Source organism: Diabrotica undecimpunctata, chromosome 9 (genome assembly GCF_040954645.1).
Source record: "Diabrotica undecimpunctata isolate CICGRU chromosome 9, icDiaUnde3, whole genome shotgun sequence".
NCBI classification, from domain to species: Eukaryota; Metazoa; Arthropoda; class Insecta; order Coleoptera; family Chrysomelidae; genus Diabrotica; species Diabrotica undecimpunctata.
Window position 1 is genome coordinate 121,781,472 of NC_092811.1, and position 17,852 is coordinate 121,799,323.

Here is a 17,852-nt window from a genome sequence, read left to right on the forward strand (position 1 = left end):
CACGAAGGCTACTGGAAACTAAGGAAATATATTGAGAATTACAGGAAAAAAGATTTACCAATCTACATCACAACTTACCTACCAGTCGAATAAATGTCATACATATTTTAGCTGTTCACTTCATTTCGACATGTAACTAACTTTACTGTGACATGTTTTCAATATAAAAACATCTTACAAATCAATCGATTCAAAACATGTCATAAAATCTATAAAATTACGTGAATCCTGACCTCCTTAATGTTGACTGAGCAATATCTGTTTTTAAAATGATTGACTGAAAACAATAGTAACGCAATATTAGAAAAAGTAGGCTTAAAAATAAATCCCTCGAGGTCAGATGTCTTCTAAATATGTTGATTAAATAAATAAAATGTAGGGTTTCCACACATTAAACATTATTATTTTGCAATAAAGCAAAATAAACTAAATATCACAATCATCATTATTGATGCCACATCCCTAGTTGGGCCTCGGCCATCCTTCTTCTTCTGACATAGAACTGAGCTTCATTATTATCCATTTAAGAAGTGGTATTTATTCTTAAAAATATGTTGCTTAAATACCAGTGCAAAAATTCGGCGATTACCATGAAAATATGACAGCTGATGTGTGTCAGAAATTATTTTTGTCTTTAGAGTCAAACTTCTAGAACCGGAGATTATAAAAGGGGTTATTTAGTAACTAGTATACCAAAAGCATAGGAGTGTCATAAGCAAAGGAGTGTCCAGAAACAACTGTCTAATATAATTCAGCTATGATCTCTTATCGGATCATACACCGGTTTATCTCCGGTTTATCTCATCTTAATCTAAATCACATGACATAGATACAGCAGCTCAATACTTCACCACGCTTGTGCAAAAAGCGATATGGCAATCTACACTACGAATTGAACGCAAACCAACACATACATTGAATCATTGATCAAATTGAAGAGCATGGGGCTCAATGAATATCCTTGTCTTTCTGCTGACTATTTCTATATGTTCTGTAAGTTGTCCATCTATTCTGACTTCCAGTTTGTTGTTTTGGTAGATGTTTTCGATAGTTTTTATATATAACATTTAGGGGAACTTCTCTATTATACAGAAGACGGATTACATCTTTGAGTCTTACTATGTCAAACGTTTTTTTTTAGATCAATCAGACACAGAAATGCTGGTCTATTATACTCTAGTGATTTCTCAGTAATTTGCTTTATAACGAATATTGCATCTGTACACGATCTTTCATTACAAAACCCTGTTGTTCATCTTCTAAACTTATCCTCTGATTTATTAGCACTTGCAAAATTTTACTTGTAAGTTTTAGCGTAGTATTTAACAAGTTTATACCTCTGTAGTTTTCTGGCAGTTTTTTATCTCCTTTTTTGAGTAGTAGAATTAGTTCGCTCGTTCTCCATTCTTCCGGTATTTTATTGTGTTTTCTAATTTTATTAATTAATGTTGTTAATTGTTCTGTCTGCTCCACAATATTTCAGTAATTCGTTTGGTATCCCATCTTTAGATGCTGCTTTTTTGTTCTTCGGGTTTTCAAGTATTTTCAGAACTTCCTGCACATTTATATTAAGTTCTTTATTTGTGGCAATTTCTTCATTTGGTTGTATTAGTTCCTTTACCTCCATTCTTTGACCTGTTATGAAGGGTCATATTTCCTTTTGCAGACCGTAAAAATCATGTTCAATTTAGACTTAATTTTTGCCCAGCTTTCTTCGACTCCATCATTTTCTGTGATATATGTGTTTCTGCTTTTTTTGGTTATTCTTTTTTGGAATAGGTATCTTGTGGAGTCATCCTGTAAGCTTTCGACTTTTATCTTTGTGGTATATTCTAGTGTTTTTGTTATCACATGTATGTGTTTTCATTCGGATTTTGCACAATACCAATTTATGATCGCTTCCGATTTCTGCTGATGTTAGTACTCTTACATCCAAGATTTGAAAGGCTTGTAACTCTTTATTCGACAGAATATAGTCTATCATAGATCTTTATCCTCTACTGTTTTCAAAAGTGTATTAGTGTGTAAGATAACTTGTGAACTTTAATACTCTACTGATATGCTAAATATATTTTTAAGGAAAGACACTACAAAAAATAAAATGTTTCACAATGATAGTTATTACTACACGTTTGACGCTAGTAATCAGCAACATATAAATAAACGTAGCACACAAATAATTGTATTTTATCAATCATTTGTTATACAGGGTGGGGATTTAGGAAGAAAATCTTGAAAGCATATACGTTAGATTCCATTCGATATTTATACTTTTTCCAATGTCAATTTACCAATCGTCGGCTTTTGAGATTCTTTGATGCCAATGCCGACCATTGGCGTGGAAATTAAGAAAAGGGATCAGTTCATCAAACGCATATTTTAAGAAAAATTATATAATTTTTATTAATTTTTACATAATTATATTCAGGAAAATTTCTCAATTTTTGGGCAGAAATTGTTTAGACAATTATTTAAACAAATTCAAAATATCACCTTTTGTGCTCCAAGAAATATTTTTTAGGTTTTTGGGTGACTCTAAATAAGATCTATGTCATTTTTCTCAAAAGTTAATAGTTTTGGAGATATAGGCGATTTAAAATCCGAAAAATGCGATACCTAATATGCATTTTTGAGGCTTGAAAAATATGTAAATGAGTATTTTTGAGATTCAAGAGTATCTAAACTAAAGTCTCAACATTGATTTTGGTGAGAAATCGGGGCAATATTTTCCGTAGCAGAAAAAGGTGATCTTTTGAATTTGAATTGTTTCCGGCAAAAATGTCCGGCACCCTTCAACCTTCGATTTGTTTAAACGGGGCATTTTTGAATAGGACTCTTCAAAGGACAGAATCAGTTTTTTTTTAAATGGGAGCGGGCTCACAACATCGAATATCGAATAAATAACAAATTAATTCTTGGAAATATTGGAATTATTATTTAGTTTTTACATAAACCAGAATATTTTTTTACAATTATCTGTAAATAATGGCTCATTCTGTCAGAAAATTTTAAAAGATTGTCTATCCAGCAAGGACAGAAAATCTCAAAATATTGTCTGTCCAGCAAGGACCACAAGGAGGTATGAGCCTTCCTTGCCAGGAAAGGAAAGGGTTGGGTATGTTAGTAAGAATATAAAGATAGTTTTTTTTTTCATTTTGTTTTTATTTTTTTTTTCTTTTTTGTTTTTATATTTTTTTTGTTTTTTGTTTTTTTTTGTTCTGACTTTATACAGTGTGTCGCATTTAAGATGATTAATATATATATATATATATATATATATATATATATATATACATATATATATATATATATATATATATATATATATATATATATATATATATGCATATATGTATATATATATATATATATATATATATTTAGATAAGATTTAATTTTCTTTTTTTAAACTTTATAGATTTCTTCAAGTCTAGAATAAAGTTATATGTACCAAAACAACTTCTTATTTACCATTTAAAAGTGCATATGAAAATTGTATAATTTGTATGTTAAATTTGTATGAAAATCTGTAATTTCATGGATTTCATTATATGGATTTTAGACACTTTGGAAATAAGATCTTCAATTGTAGTCAGGATTCTAAAACGGACAGTTGGCTGTCCCGAGATGCATCAATTGTAGATTTATGATCGAGATTACAAATAATACTGAAAAACTAAAATTGCGAATTTTGTCATGAAATTTGGTATGTGCGGTTACTGGTGGAACAACTTTTCCAAATAAGTTTTTCCGATTTCTCTAACGCGAAGCAAAATATCGAAAATTTACCTTGTTTGTGGATTCGCAGTAAGCCGCGTTTAAAATTGAAATTTCAGATGACTATCTTAAAAAAATGTGCACTATCAACATGTATGACTGTGCAAAATTTTAAATCTGTATGTATTTTGATAGCTGATATATAGAGGTGTCTTCATCTTAAATGTGACACACTGTATAATAATGAATACTAGTGTTCAAGATGCATCGCGATAGCTGTAAAGAAATTAATTAGAAGGACTAAAAAGAATCGTCAGAGTCTTCTGAAGTCGAATCGTTCCCAGGTTGGATAACTATTGGTGCTATTGCCGGTAAAACAGGATATTCGTTTTCTATTTTTAAAACATGAGCTTCGCAATTTTTCCACACATCGCTATTAATGCCACTAATTACTTCTCGAATATTCTCAATGGCCACTGCGCTTAATGTTGGTGACTGATTATATGTTCGCAATCGTTTTTTTACGGTACCCCAAACCATTTCAATTGGATTAAAAATGCAATAGTATGGGGGTAATCGCAAAAGAGTATGGCCGTGCCTGCTGCAAATGGTGTCAATAACGTATTCGTTTGTAAAATTCCGACTTTTGATCATTTTAATTAATTCTTTCTTTACTGGAATCTTTTTAGGAACAGTGATGTTTTTAAGTTGCATAAATTTTAAAATTTCGTCCTTTTTCGTGTTATTATTAGGTATTTTATTTAATATGCGGGAATGATACGACGCATTATCCATAACAATCACTGAATTCGGCGGAATATTGGGCAAGAGTTGTTCAACAAACCTCTTTTCAAATAAATCCGCTGTCATATCTTCGTGATAATCGGCAGAAGACTTTGTTATATTTTTGGCCGACAATAGCAATGCATTAGATACAAAACCATCTTTGCTTCCGGCATGAAGAATAATAACACGTTTTCCTCGTGAACACGGTGTATTTAACGCACACTTGTTTGTGTTGTCAACCCAGCCGTACTTGACAACATCATGCGTATCGGACCAGGTTTCGTCTAAATAGATTATGTTTCTGTTTGAATTACGATACTGTTTTATTTTACTCAAATATTTTCGTCGAAGTTCAACAATACGCCGAGATTCCATTATTACCATTCGATTATCTAATTTCTTATATTTAAATCCACAACTTATCAAAATCTCGCGCAGTGTTTCCAAAGATGTATAATTATATTCAGGGAAATCTCTCAATTTTTCACGAATCAGTTCTAAAGTAGGCACTCTATTTTCTTTGTAAAAATTGTAAACTGTTCGCTGAATAACGTCTTTTGCAGCAGTGTCAATCCTACCCAATTTTTTATTTGGTCGCTTTCGTTTTAAGGAATGATCTGTAACAGTGCCTAATTTAATAATTGTATATATCGTCTTATACCCGATTTTTGTTAATATATGAATTCTCGAAACAATTGCATTATCAGCCATCCCAATATTTTCTTTTTTCAAACACTCATACATATTTAAAACTATTCTTTGGGATTGTACGTGCAAATCTTTATTTTTTAATTCCGGGCTGTCATTAAAATAATTGTCATTATTTATTGATAACACAGAAGTTGATGCATCTTGATCATTCGTTTCAAATGGTCTCCAAAATGCCATTCTAGAAAAATATAATATTACTTACCTTATCATGCCTCCGCCTGTGATTGGTTGCAAAAAGGAATATTTTAGGGTGTCACATAGCCAGACAAACAGGTTTTCATTACGATTTATCGCTTTGCGCTTCGCTGTTGCCATAATGGATGAGTTTAAAATTACTGAATGTAACTTTAATATAACATATTAATATATCTGCAATTTTTCATGTTTCCAGGTAAGGTATAAAATCAATGAAATTTGGAAAAAAATAATACAATTCTTGAAACCGTTTTTGAGAACTTGGATTCTTAAAAGTTGTCTGATTTCTTAAAAGTCGATCATTATATCTATAAGAGTATTACCGCTAAATTCACCAACATGGCAACGATATTCGAAAATTACTTAGAGCATAAGTAATATATACAACGTTCACGGTTGCTTTAATTCATTAGTGAAGAGTCCATGGAAATATTAGTACCTAGTTAATTAATTTATAGATATATTTTTTGAGAATATGTTCATATCATTTTTTAAGAGTGTCGTTCGTTGACTAGCAATTGAATAATAACTAATATTTTAGGAAATATGTCTGACAACCTTGATTTGAAAGGCGGTCCCTTTAATACCAGAATGAGGCATGTTTATGTTGGAAAATTATTAGTGGATGTACTATACTAATTTCTTTAGTCTTTATCTGAAGGCATTGGGACCGTAGAAAACCGAAAAAAACAATCTTTTTAGAAATAAATTTGTTAAGGCCGATTCGTTCCTAGATGTCACTTTTCTCATATAAAAATACTTTTTGTTTGGGAACCAATGCAAATTTTAACTTGATTTCATTTAGACCTAGCAGATTTTTGCTTATATCTGCAGTAATAAAAATGATATTTGGATAACGGATGTAATAAATTGATGCAAGATAAATCATTGGATGGAAAACCAAGAAAAATTGCAATAGTATCGTCTTAACGTGCACAATATTATTGTGTGTAAGATAACTTGTGAACTTTAATACTCTACTGATATGCTAAATATATTTTTAAGGAAAGACACTACAAAAAATAAAATGTTTCACAATGATAGTTATTACTACACGTTTGACGCTAGTAATCAGCAACATATAAATAAACGTAGCATACAAATAATTGTATTTTATCAATCATTTGTTATACAGGGTGGGGATTTAGGAAGAAAACCTCCAAAGCATATACGTTAGATTCCATTCGATATTTACATTTTTGTGGATTTTGGGGATTGTGTCCACATGGAGTTAGCCGTATTGATTAGCCAGTGTTCCATTCATCGGGTAGCTGCTTGTTCAACCATATATTTATTGTTAGCTTATGTGAGGGGTTCCATTCCAAATATCGCCTTTCCACTTCAAGTAATATTTCACAATTCGCGAAAAACGTTTTACTAGAACTACGGAAATTAGACAATCTAATAATACAGTAGTAGATTGTATTACAACATTAACAATAGTAATTCAGTCCTCATTTAAATGCTGTTTAATACATTTCGATAAAATTCAATAAATAAAGATGGACAAGACAAGTTTTGGCGTGACTACTTCAATAAGACAATTAATGAAATGATAAGATGCACTATTTAATAGATAGGGTTTATTAGGATATTCTAAATTTTTGGCAAAATGTCTTCCTCAAGGCCCCCTTCGCAAAACTTATTTATTTTGGTCTCTGCATCTAATCTTTCAATAATTGTGGCTTGTTCCTCGCAGAAACTCTTAAAACATAACAAATAAAGGTAAATCTTCTCGCTCCACCCAATGCTCTCCAAAGTGGGAGTTTAGTAACTTCTTGATGTCCACAACTTTCTTTTTATTTACTGCCAGACTTTTCTGAATCTCAACAACTTCCATCTGGGTTGCTAGTTTCCCACGTTTAAAAATTGGCTTTGCCTCTCCTATATCCCTGTTGTAATTTTTCTCGCCTCTAACTTTTATTTTTCCTTAATTTTTTTAATTATAATTCTTTTGGCAGTTGAAAACTTGGAATGCTAGGACTGAACACTTTTTAAGTATTCCTTTGCCACTTCCTTCCAGAACTTTACCAACAAACTGTCAATTTAGTAGTGGTTCCCCTTTCTATAAAAATATGAATATACGTTTCAACGATAGTAATTTCACTAACCTTCCTTAATAATTTATTTTCTATGATACCAAAAGCCCAGTCGGATGGTAGAAACGAATGTCCTCTAATGGGAAATACCAGCTCAATTTCTTCAATATGTGGTAGTGCGTTTTGAACTAGAAAATAAATGCACATTGCGACCATAGTTGAGTTTTTGTTTTGTCTTTCGCAGTCATCTATATAGATAAGCAATGAAAAATTGCTGAAGCAATTTTATTTGATCCTTTGCGAAATTCTTGCTCCGTCCAGGTAAATTTATGAACACGTTGTTGTTGTAAAGTTTGGCTTTGAGAAACCTTTTATGGCAGTATAGTCATATGTGTACAGTTGACGGCTGTAATTGACGATTTGGTCTTGAGCTTTCGGATTGACCAAGTTATTTTAATAGTCAAAAGATTAAAGGAGGATATCTGGCTTTGTTTCCTTCAACTTAGAAAAAAATGCTTTGCTTTTAAGTACATCAATTTTTTCTCAATTTGAAGCGGATTTCGTGCCTCGGGTTATTTTCTCAGTTAAAGAACTGCACCGGGAGCATGTATGAGATGCTTTCTAAAAAAGCTAAAAAATTTAACTTTCAAACTGTGTTCAGGTACTTGATCATTAAACATTGTAAGCAGTTTATTAATAGTTAACTCGGAAGCCAAATACTGTCGGTTACTTTTTTCTCTTCAATAGTGGACATCACAACATTGCAACTATTTTTCTCTAGATCTTCAAAAAATTTCACCAGAACAAAACGTTTTCAAGTCGTTTGTGTGATGTATATTATAATTGGATATAAATTGTTCAGTGACGCGTACGAAAAATACAAATTCTTAGTATGTATTGGTAGCCCAGACAAGGTGAGTTTTGAAATGATAGACGTGATGGATAAGGCAAGTTATGGAATGTCCCTTGGATTTTCGTATGCTTTTAACGAATGGTAAAGGGAGTTTTGACATTTTTAAGTGACTTAACGTATAGGTGGTTATTAATAAATCACCCAGAATTGAATAAGACCAGTTTTTGAATGGAACCTTCGTGTATTACATTCAATAATGAGGTTCCCCCTTCCTTAATCAGCTCAGATACTATTTGGTCTGATCTCGATGCCTTATTATTATTTAATTCGTCTCTATTGCTCTCCTAACATCAGCCACTGTTGGGATGGTTTTGTCTCTATTATCTGCTTGATCAAATCGTATTTTAGGATTTGTCTCTTGTCTCTTTCAAGTTTTTCCCTAAAACACTTGTCCATCCTCTTAGTATTTTATGTTATTCTGTCAAAATATTTCCTTCAGCATCTTTTAATTCATTTGTGCTGTTTAGTTTCGCGTAGATTGTTCGTGTTTCTGCTGTACATATTTTTCTTTTTAAATTTCTACCATAAAATATTCGTTTTATTGGCGATGGGAATTAGAATTTCCGAACAGTTTCAATGCTGCCATCTTACCAAATATAGTTAAAGTGTCCGGCATTACACTACATGATTAGAGATGGAATCTGTTCAGTTTTTAATTAACATTTAAGTGATAGTTGGGATTTTTTCATCAATTTGCTGTCTGTCAATCAAACAAGCGAGTGGTTCTTCGGTAAGTTAGAAGAAGTCTGACTTTCTAATGTTGGTAATCATATGCCCAATAAAAACAAAACTTATAAAAGTTGTAGAATATGTAGCACTAAAGCAGCAGAAAAAAGAACCAAATATGAATGTTCGTCATGCTAGGTAGGTAGAAAAATAAGGTGGGAAAAATATCTCTCACCTCCAAAAAATTAAAAAAAAAGTTAAATAATCAATTAAAAGTCAAATTAACGTTTACAAATAACAATTATCGTTGTTAGTATATTTTGTTTATGTCCATGAAGGGGTTAAAAGTTGTTAAAATGTTATTGCAGATTGGAGGGCGTTATCGTCTTTATAATAATGGGATGTCTATGTCCTCTAAAAAACCCCTTTCTGGTATAAGGTAACACACTATAAAGTGTGTTTTTCAGTTTTTTACATTATTAGGGTCAAGAAAAACTTCTCCATCTACCAAAAACTCAAATTGCGAGTTAATTCAATGACATTTATTCCAGGACTAGAATAGCAATGAATTTGTTGGCAGTTGTGCTGAAATAAGCCAGCTGGATTAAAAAGTAGATCACCAATTCAGTTATTAGATTGGATCTCTTACTGAATACAGTGAATTTCAGTTTCAGTTCACATTATTCCACTTGCAATCCGGCGCTGGTTTTTATTAGTGCACTGGAATGGTGCTAGAATAATTGGTGAACCATTGAAAACCTCCAAAAATCTCTACATACATATAGGAGAAGGTTTCCAACTAAACACTCACACTGTACATTTAGTGTTTTCAATTATCTAAATAATTTAGAAGCGTGTGCTGCCATGAACATAATTAAAACTAATATCGAAACAAATGGGAAATAAGATAAAAACAATTGGATAATCTGCGCAACGTCTTATGCTCTAATTTAGTCAGTAAATAAGAATATTATTGAAAAATTGTCTGTTTAACAATAATTTGTGTTTTGATGTTAGACGTAGCGACTGATGATATATTTACGTTGTTGCATCTGGTCGTAATTTCTAATAAATTTTAGTGCACTTTGGATTGAATTTGGATTATAATCGTTTAAGTAAGTAAATAAAAATTATAATTATAAGATACGTTCCGTAGCCTTCTAAAATTAAATAAAACTAAGACAAAAACGAAAAAGTTAGCAAAAATTAAAAGAAATAGGCTGCATGTGCATGATAAATTACAAGTCAAGTCAAGTCAAATTTATTGATCACATGCGACATTATACAAAGTACATGTATGAGACAAGTCAAAGTTACAGACATACATCTTAAAAGTATATAAATCAATAAACACGATAAAAGATACTTAAAAGTTATTTTTAGAATATGGCTCTAGCTACACACCTCCGAAAGTTTGGCTGATGTAAATTCATTCGTATATCTATTGGTAATTTGTTAAAGAAACTTATGGCTGCATAATGTGTGCTACCTTTCAACAAAACAGAACGATGTTGTGGAAGCATAAAGTGATTGTCTCCGAATCTTGTTGAATACACATGGTTAAATTGAAATTTATTAAATTCATAAATTTTGCTATGTAAATACATTATACACGAAAATATATACAGACCAGAAATTGTAAGAATATTGTTTTGTCTAAAGATGCTTCTACAAGAATCTCTAAATTTCATTTTACACATTATCCTAATAGCTCTTTTCTGAAGTACGAATATCTGCTCTAATTCAGAGGTACAACCCCAGACTTCAATGCCATATTTGGCTATTGAGTAAAAATGGGCAAAGTATACTGTTTTTAATACTCATGTATGAAAGAGACGTGAAAGAATTCTCAATACATAACATGCGCTACTTAATCTGGATTTCAAGTTGAAAATGTGGTTTGAGCATTTACAATTACTGTCTAGAAGTACCCCCAGCAACTTCGTGCAGTCTGTTTTATCTATTGCTGCTTCTATAGTGGCTTGATGGTTTAATAAATTATTTGACGTGAAAATCATATACTTTGATTTCTCTTCATTCAAAACTAATTTGTTGGATAAGAAATAACTATTGATGGTGGATAGTATCTGTGTAGTTTTATTTTGCAAATTTTGATCAGACGTTCCTGTGACTAAAATGTTTGTATCATCCGCATAACTGATGATGTTAACCCCAGTCAGTGAATTAGTTACCAAAGCTATATCATTAATACTATAAAAAGTAGAGGACCCATTACACTAGGTTAGATGTTATCTTTACTTTTTGTCTTCTATTCTCTAGGTAGGAAGTAAACCATTTTAGAACTACACAACGAATACCAATACCCTCAAGTTTTATTAGCAACAAATTATGATCCAAAGTGTCAAAAGCCTTGGACAAATCGAGAAATAAACTACATGCCTTCTCTCGTCTATCCAAAGCATCCAACACTAAGCTGACGAAATTTGCAAGAGCTGTAGTTGTAGACTTAGAAGATGTAAAACCATGTTGAAAATTATGCAAGACACTACGCTTTTTTAGGAATGCGTTCACTCTAGTATAAACCAGAGTTTCAATTATCTTTGAAAACACAGATAAGAGACTTATGGGACGATAGTTGTTAAGGTCATCTTGATCACCACTTTTGAATAAAAGGATTACAATAGATAGTTTAAACATACTAGGAAATATTCCTTGTTGAAAAGAGGCATTACAAATATCCGTCAGTGGATCTGCGAGAGCATGAATGCGTTGTTTTAATAACTTAGGGAAAATCTGATCAAAACCACAACTGTGTTTGGATTTAAAACTTTCGACTATACTAGTTATTTCCTGTGGGTTAGTTGGATATAAAAACATAGAACAACTATTACGGTTTTTTGATGCTGATGTAAACCCACCTATTTTAGTAGGATCCAAAGCGGCAAGTAACTTTGGAGCCATTTCAACAAAATGGTGGTTAAATTTGTCTGCTAAATTACCGTTACTTCGAATATCTGAAAGAAATTAAACTTCAAAAGGAAAGTAATAGGTACATATAATTCTACATTTTCATTTTTAATCATTATCGCTATCTGATAATGGTTTCCACCGTTTGCGAATGGGCTTAAAATCATCTTCATCGCCAGAAGAAACTGTCTCTGCAATAGATATTTGTGGTAAAGGCGACGGATTTTCACAAACTTCATTCTGGTTCTGTGTAGGTCTTCCTTTTCTGACAATGTAATCAGTAATTAAACTTTGCGATATTATATAGCTCACGATATCCTGTAATTGAAAATCTCGTTCAGAATTGGGGTCATTAATAACTAAATGATTTTCTAATTTACTGCAAAGTTGAAGACTTTCTCGAATTAATTTATCAGTAAGGGAGGTTGGATTTTCTTCCTCGCCATTATCATCTTCTAGACTCACGACGTCATTTAAAGTTAGATCTAAAGTTTGATCAACAATATCATGGTCACTTAATGCATCATTCACAAGCAATTCATCTATATTATCGTGGCTGAAGGTATTAAAACCATCTCCGCCAATTTTAGGTGTCAAATTAATTATTTCATCTGATAGTGTCGATGTTTTAATGGTTGCATTGCTTGTTACACATTGTAACCGTTTCAAAAGATTTAAAAGAAAATCATTATAATTTCGATTATTTTTTTTTTAATAAAACTACTAACCCCATCTATCTGTCAAGTACCTGTAGCCGACTTAAGGATTCTTCTGTAATTCCCAAATATATCCGGTAGATGAGCCCATTCATCAACTTGTCACTCACGCCCAGAATCAGAGCGCCAAGATAGCGTCTCCCTCTTTTCTCTTAAGAACGTCCAACCTTTAAGACGTGTTTCCGAAGTGGGTCTCATTTAGAGGTGAGCTAAGAAATCCTTTTCTTGTCCATATTTCAGATAGATATTTATTTTTAGACCCTTATTGGAGAGGCTATAATGCTGATATATTTCTGATACATGTCTCAAGATAATATTGGTATGGAGTTATTCCAAATCCTGGTCCAATAGCCATATTTTTTTTATGGAATACCTAACCCCTCTTATCTAGGATGATGGTGGATTGATATAGGATGTAGCCGAATCAATGGTTTTATTTGGTTGACTGATTAAATAAGAAAAGAAACAGAGCAGATTCAGGTTGTACCAATTTTTATTATATCTTCTTTCAAGAAAACGGGAAATGATTATGAACTCAAAGAATGAAAATATAGTGAAGTGTTTTAATTTTATTTAAAGGTTTAATTTCTCTATTATTCCTAGTTGATAAATAACTATATTATTTTCAATATAAACAAATTTTGAAATTTGGGGTTAATATATATATATATATATATATATATATATATATATATATATATATATATATATTCATTTTCTTTATAACTAATTCTTAATTTAATACGATACAAAGCTTTTTTGTTTATGATAATGTAAACATAAAATGGTATTTTGGTATCCCTTTGGGATGACATAACTTTTAATGTTTTCTTTTTGTTCATTACTCAGAAATAATAAAGTATAGTTTTCTTGTAAACCTTCGATAAATCTTAATTTTTTCTTTGCTCATCCCCTTCGAGAATAAACCAGGGGTGGCGTCCAATAATAAATTATAATTTCATATTATCTAATTGTGCTTGGATTTAAGATACGATATAGTTTCTATATGTTTAAAAAAACCCCGCCCAACACTCTTCGACATCGAGCGATTCTGGCCTTGCATATATCATTGTAGTACGCCGTGCTACAACATTCTGGCTAACCTTTCTCCAACAGACATTTAAAGTTCTTGATCTTATTTGAGCGGAAGCAGATGTAACATGAATCAAACAATCAAACATTGAAAATTGCTTCCACATTTCTTTTACTGTTAAGGGCTCATTTTTAGTTTACTCACGATGGATTTGTCAGTTGCCTTTATGTAATATTTTTTAAATGTTGCAATTATACTTTGATCTAATGGCTGAATAATGCTTGTTGCATTGGGCGGAAGAGATACTATTTAAAAGTTTGGATGTTCTAAGTGTGGATGACCTGCAGTATTGTCAATAATTAATAAAACTTTTGTTTGTAGTTGCATTCTGGAAAAATAGCTGTTGTCACCCAGAACTACTTGTTAGCCATCCAATGCACTGTCAGTTATTTTAAATCTTTGCCTTTTAAAACAAGTGGTCTAGATTCATTTATTAAGAGCGGTTTCCATCCAAGACATCCGATCTCCTGATGCATTGCTAAAAAGTAATAATGTTACTAGATCTTTACTTGCTTTATTATTATATTAAAGAGAAATGGGCTTGACGAGTCACCCTGTCTGACTCCGATTTGTACTGATACACACTGCGTTAGTTTTCCATTTATCTTTGCCTGTATTTGATTATAGAAGTAGATGTTTTCGATGGTTTGTATAATATTGATTGGTATGTTTCTTTTATACAGTAGGTGTAAGACGTCTTCGACTTGGATGCGATCGAAAGCCTTTGTCAGGTCTATAAAACATAGATATGCTGGTTTATTGTGCCCGATGGCCTTTTCTGTGATTTGTCTTAGTACAAATACGTCGTCTACGCAGGATCTTCCGGATCTGAATCCTTGTTGTTCATCTGATAAAGTTGTTAGTTTATTGATTTTCTTGGTTAGGACTTTTGTGGTAAGCTTAAATGCGATGTTTAGTAGATTTATACCTCTATAATTGTTGGGGTCTTCATTTCAAAAAGGGGAATATTTTCACAAATATAAAATAAAGATATTTTTAAATTTAGTTTTGACATTTTAGTAATTTGGTTTGCAATTTATTAAACGAACATCTTTTTACCAAATTGATAAGATATTTTAAAACATCCATTTTCTCGGGATTCACTAGGTGTCCTCAAAAAAAGTAATTCAAATTTTCCAATTGTGGTTAATTCTCGTTAAACATTCATTAAGGTAGTTAGTGGTTATAAAACAACAATCTAACCTTTACAAGTTTGTTAATGATTGCCAGGCTAATGATCTTTGATAATATATTATTAATATTTTATATTAATAAATATAAAAATTTATCGATCATGGTAGCAGTAATTGTCCTATATCTTTTATGTAACTATGTATATTAATAATCAACTCAAATAAAAGTTGCAGATATTAAAAATTTTTAATTTGAGAGTTTCAAAACTAAATTTTGAAAAAACCCTAAAAAAACCCTTATTTTTGCAGTAATTTATAAAGGTTAATATTGGCTTGTTTGGTTAATACTGTCAGGAAATATTGATAATAAAGAAGATGGTCGGTTTGGAGAAGTCCTAGTTTGTCAGCTAGTTCTTGGTGGATAATCTTTCCTAGTAGCGTCCTAATGGCGTTCTTGATAATCACAATCATCTCGACAAACGTCTGGCAGCCCCCAGTAAGATGTTGGATGGTTTCTTGGGCTTGACATCCATATCGGCATTTGTCATTTTGGACTTGAGGATCTTTAACAATATATTTCAGGTAATTTTTAGTTGGAATAACCTGATCCTGAATGGCAAGTAGAAAGTGGTCAGTTTCGGGAAACATCTTTCCTGATGTCAAAAAATAGTTCGATGCTGTATTGTCGACATATTCTTCGCTGATCTCATTGAGACGGCGCCCATGCAGAGGTTTACTCATCCAGGTACGCATTTTTTCTTGCTTAGTCAGATGGTTTATGCGCATTTCTTGTTCTCTCAGTTTTAGCGGCGTTGTATCATCTACTGCGCAAATTGCTCGATGTAAGATAGATGTCTCAGCCTGCACCTGAAAATAAGTTCTTAAATTAGCAACCTGTTTATCCAATTGCTCACCTATGTCTATAAGTCCTCTTCCCCCTTGATATCGCGGTAATGTTGTTCTCTCTACTGCACTGCGTGGATGGTGTTTTTACGCCTTTGTGAGAAGTGTTCTTATTCCTGAAGACCCTCTATATCCGTTTTTGACCACTTTATAATACCAAATGAGTAGCTCAGCGCGGAACAGGCGTATGTATTTAATGTCTTAAACAAATTTTTACTATTAATATGTCACCGATTTAGTTATCTTACTCTTCATACGAACTCGGAAGTTAGTTCGGTTTTCATTAGTTTATGGTCAATTTTTTGCTCTTGCTGTACTCCGAGATATTTGTACATATCATTTTCACCCATTGCCTCCATGTTTTGGCCATCTTGCATATCGAAACATATGGGCTGAACCTTTCCTCTGACTATATTTAGTATACGGCACTTGTCTAGTCCAAAATGCATACTGATATCATTTGAGAAAGTTTCTACAGTTTTTAGCATCTGATCTAGGTGGTTTCGAGTGGAAACCGTTAATTTTAAATCATCCATATACAGCAGATGGTTAATCTTCGCCACAACAGTGTTGTTATTTTTGATGCTAAATCCTGAGTCAGTGGAGTTCAGCAACTGAGATAGTGGGTTCATCGCTAGGCAGAACTAAAGTGGACTCAACGAGTCTCCCTGGAAAAGGTCCCGGTTAATAGGGATATCTTCAGCTTCGATATTGGTTTCACCAGGTATTTAAAGGTGAATTTTAGTCTTGCACTCTGCCATTATATGCTTTAAAAAGGTCATGAGATTATATATTTTCAATATAGTCGAGAGTCGATAATAAGTTGTTTTTTGCAGCCCATGGAGCCCTTAGCGCATCCTTTCTGTTGAGGCTCTATGATATTATTCAGAGCACAGTGTTGGTAGATACGCAGGGTCACACAGGATGTGACCAATTTGTACAAAGTTGAAAGACAAGTAATTGGGCGGTACTTGGCTGGATCTTGGGTGTTATTTTGATCCTTCGGTATTAGATAAGTGGTTCCCTGAGTAAGAAATGATGGTATTTCCTGTGAATTAGAAATAATATTATTAACAAATACTGTTTAAAGCTCATGAACACTCCAAAACTTCTTTAGCCAAAAGTTTTGAACACCGTCTGGTCCAGGAAATTTACAGTTCTGAAACTCTTTGATAATGTTTGAGACTTCTTCAGTGGTGAAAGGTTCATAAGGAATATTCCTGTAAAATTATTATTATTATTAACTTACTTTGACCTTTAATTATGGCTTATTCCCATTTAAATAGTAATTATTATTTTAGAATTACATAAGCCCAAAATACTTATAGAGAAATGATAGAACAAAATTTGAACTTGGATTTAGGTCTTGGAAAATTCAAAAATAATATTTTTTAGTGTATTTTTGTGTTTTTGAGCCCTAAAAATCGTAATTTTGCGTTTTTTCAGTTTTAAATTGTTTATAACGCGAAAACTATCAAGTTTACAGAAAAATTACAAGAGGCCTATTTTGTTTACAATGGCACAAAAAATAAAAAAAAATTGTCCGAGCCGAAAAAATTCATTGTTACAATTTATTAAAAAAAAATTGTTTAAAAAAATTTTTGTTTTGTTTATATACCTTTTAGGACCTTCAAATACCTATAGATAGAAGATTTTTTTGGCTATGTTTTTTTCTTTACTGGTCTAAGAACCCTTCACGCATTTGCTTAAAATATCCAAAACATACACAGTCGATAAAGAAGTGGTATACCTATATGACCACAATGACTTTTCGTTTATCAATGACAACGATATTAAAAGAAAAATAGACGCAATTAAACTTTTTTTTTAAACATAGCGTGTTAAAAGTGTTATTAGATTTTAGCATAATTAGCAGTAATTTTTTATATTTCCGGAAACAGTTTCACTCATGTAGTGCGAAGCAAAAACGAAACAAATCAACCGAAATTTCTTCTCGTTGTAATTAATAAAGTAAAAAGTAAAATAATTGACAGTAGAGAAATCATAAATTACGTTTTATAATAATGCGAACAATGACGGTTTATTAGTATT

The 17,852-nt window shown here is 32.0% G+C and overlaps 1 protein-coding gene across 4 annotated transcripts in view; it reads left to right on the forward strand.

Moving 5' to 3' along the window:
- Window positions 1-17,852, forward strand: part of LOC140451378 (sphingomyelin phosphodiesterase) — a 111,157-nt gene that overhangs the window by 35,091 nt on the left and 58,214 nt on the right. Inside the window, exon 1 of one of the 4 annotated variants that reach the window (XM_072545145.1) lies at window positions 9,991-10,142. The exons of the other annotated variants lie outside the window; for them this stretch is intronic. The gene's annotated coding sequence lies outside the window, so the exon portion shown is untranslated. Of the gene's footprint in view, window positions 1-9,990; window positions 10,143-17,852 lie in introns of those variants that run through there. 4 annotated transcript variants of the gene reach the window in all.